We start from the raw sequence: 3,308 nt of genomic DNA on the forward strand, positions 1-3,308 counted from the left end.
CTAAACTTAAAGTTGTGTCTGTGTGCGTGTGACTTTGAAGAGCTCGCTGTTTGGGAAATAATTCTCACTTCAAAGATTTGTGATTGGTGAAAGTTCTGACAAGGGCTGTACTTAGGAAGAAGGAAGCTTTGAAGAGGGCCATACATACAGCAAAAAACTTAAAAGAAGCCTGTGATTTGGAGAACAAGCTTTAAAATTATCTGTTATGGTGGAAGGGAGCTTTAATTGGCTCTGTTTTCTCAGACCACTGTTTATTTTTCTAGGTCTTTAAGACCAAGTGTTTTGTCTCTAGCTTGGTTTATGTTTTGTCTTGTTCCATGCATGTGGGGTTTTTTTCTGCAGATCATGCACTGTGACGTTTTTGAGGCTTCTACACAAATTTTAGCCATTGGCATATCTGGAAATCTGTGATAGAGTCAGAAGCTGGGAAAAGATGATGGAGCACTACCTACCTGTCCTTTACTGAGGAAACAGAGGGATAGACAGATGTGTCAACGTTGCCATGGTGAATAAGGTGGGAATATTTAGTGGCTGGCAAACAAGGGCAGATATGTTCCAGACTGGTAATGCTATATTCACTTCTTACCTGAAGGAATAAGGTTTGTTTATAGGGGTAAAAATTGGTCCTTGTAACAAGAGAAGCAAGATCTGTACAATATCTGTGACTCACTGTGCACCACTAGAAAATCTGCAGATGAAATTTCCGAGTGTTCCAGTGCCATAGATTGTTTTTTGCACTTCATGGGTTTGGGGCCAGGTGAGCTTTGGGGGTTTTGTTGTTGTTTACTGGAGGAAGGGGTTGTATTGATGCTGTGACAAAAGAAGGTGATAAAATATGACTAGCTGCATTCAGTTTGATGCAGGAATTTACTACCCACTTTACAATCAACATTTCATCCATGATTCTTGTATTGAATTTATAGTAAGAAATAGCATATGTTTAGTTCTGATCACCACAGAGAACGGAACTTTGGCTTCTTCTGCCACAGCTTCTGTAAAACGAGTCACTAACAGTCAGGCATGCATCTGTAAAAATCCCTTTGTTCCAGCACAGAAAACGTAATTCCATAAAGCTGGACTTCTGATGCTCTGCTACAGCTGATCAGGCATAGCAGTATATTCATTCGTCATGGAGTCTAACCCACAGTCACAAAACAAAACAGAAATCATTTCATCCCCCAAGTGGTCAAACCCTCTTCAATGTGAGAACGTGTTATTTATCTGTCTGTCTGGGACTGTGTCATTCTTTACTGCTACAGCTCGGTGACTTTGTGAGAGAAGGATATGTATCTTTAAGAATTCCGGTAATGGATCATGCATTGGAGTACAAGGGCATCCTAGGGGAGAGAGAATCTGTGTGTAGGATTATTCTTTTCTTAAGAAAAAATGTTACATCTCATCTAGAAAATTGGCAGCTAATTTTGCTGCCATCCACATCAGCAATCATTTTAGGCTATACCTATTCTTTCCTCAGATTAGTACATTCAGCATCAATGAATACTAAAAAGACAATGACGTACCACAGTGAAATCCAGGGCTGAGGTGGCTGCAGGATATTTTTCCAAGAAAACAACAATGGAAGACAGAGCTGCTCAGCAACACTGAAGGTTAAGTCACTGATTCAAATGCCTGAACTATGTATTTAGGTGCCTTACAATATGAAACAACCTTAAAATATTCTTTCATATTTTGTATTTCACAAATATACATTTAATAAAACATCACTCTACTGTAGCTTCAAGTTCTGAAAAAAAGAGAAAATCTCATTCATAAACACTATTGTCTAAAAAAACCAGAAATTCTCCAACATTTTAAAGCTGATGAAAAGTATGAATTATCTGCACTGTAGTTCTATATACCTTTGCACTGTATAAGTCCATAAAATTATAAAAACAACATCCTTTTAAAGCTGAGCATTGAGAAAGACTATGCATCTTAATGATCTCTTGAACTAACATAATTTAGTCTGGGCATTGAGTTTGTGTTTTGAGCTGAGAAATACAGGTTTCTGAAAATCAACAGATCTACAAATGCTTATCAAGGTTCTTGCATGTTTTTCTTTTTTTGTCACCACAGATGGTTCAGTTCACCTCATTGAAACTTTGATTTAGATCTCTGAAAGTGATACAGTCAATATTGAATTCAGGCACTCATTTGCGTCACACAAAAATGAGACTATTTTTAATGATAGATATAAAGTTTCCTCTCAAATAAAAAATGAAAATGAGAAACTAACAATTGCAAGCAGAAATAGCATTGGTAGCAATTGAGTGATCTATTCCTACAGGCCAGAAATGTCTCCTTACCTTCTGCCTTGTATCCATAGATTCAGATAGCAAATGGTGAAATTTCATGTTAAACTGCATCAAAACAACACTGAAAACAGAACTTGAGATGTATTGGTCAGAAAAAAAAAATATTCTATAGCCCTCAAAACTAGACACTTTACAAAGGTAAGCTTTGCTGAGGGAAGCCTACAGTGCTAATATAAGATTATGTGAGCACATGTCTAAAAACATCTAGAAATGTGAAAAGAAGAACCTATTATCTAAACCTACCACATTCCTTTTGGTTACCACCTTGGGGCACAGTTACATGTGCCTTTTCTTGATTTTAATGTGAACTTAATGAATCACTGTTTCTTCTCCTCCTCATTTCTATTCCAGCACTGAACCCTTCTCTGTCTCGCCACATAACTGTTTCTATGGATATGCTGTGAGGAAGCTTAAGGAGCTAATCCACATTAACAGAAACACTATTAAATTCATTTGCATTTGTGGTTTATATTTTTATTTTTAATCCAAACTTTTGAGAATTTCTCAGGTCAGCCCCACAGCCATTTTTGCCAGCACAGCTGAGAGAGTGGTGCACCACATGTGATGAAGGGTAAGCTATGGAAAAAAGTTGGGAAAGAAAAAAATCTTAAGCCTGTTTTGCCTCTAGGCTGTCTGAAAATGGAAACCCTGATGTTGATTTTCATCTCAGATTGGTACAGGACATTACACTATTTTTTCAGGTTATTTTACCAAGATTTTACATATCCACAGAGCATAGAAAAACTTTTGAAATCTTATTAATGGTTTCAAATCAGTTCTGGAGAAAAAATACTAATATGGGGAATTATGGTCTTTTATTAAACATTAAAATAGAATTATTTCAACTGCAAGCCTCTGCCAAGGCTAGAAATAGAAGCCTGAAACAAAAAGGGAACCATTACGCTTTTTTTGTAAAATAAAAACTGAATGAAGGCATAATTTCTTGCAAGTAATATGAAATAAATTAAACATTTCTGAACATTGTGGGAAATT

The 3,308-nt window shown here is 36.5% G+C and overlaps 1 long non-coding RNA gene across 1 annotated transcript; it reads left to right on the plus strand.

Moving 5' to 3' along the window:
* Positions 1 to 255: 255 nt before the first annotated feature.
* LOC142054868 (uncharacterized) lies at positions 256 to 1,734 on the plus strand. Its single transcript, XR_012659693.1, has 2 exons — positions 256 to 514; positions 1,475 to 1,734. It is a non-coding gene; the product is annotated as an uncharacterized LOC142054868 (long non-coding RNA).
* Positions 1,735 to 3,308: the final 1,574 nt, after the last annotated feature.

Source organism: Phalacrocorax aristotelis, chromosome 1 (genome assembly GCF_949628215.1).
Source record: "Phalacrocorax aristotelis chromosome 1, bGulAri2.1, whole genome shotgun sequence".
Classification (NCBI taxonomy): domain Eukaryota; kingdom Metazoa; phylum Chordata; class Aves; order Suliformes; family Phalacrocoracidae; genus Phalacrocorax; species Phalacrocorax aristotelis.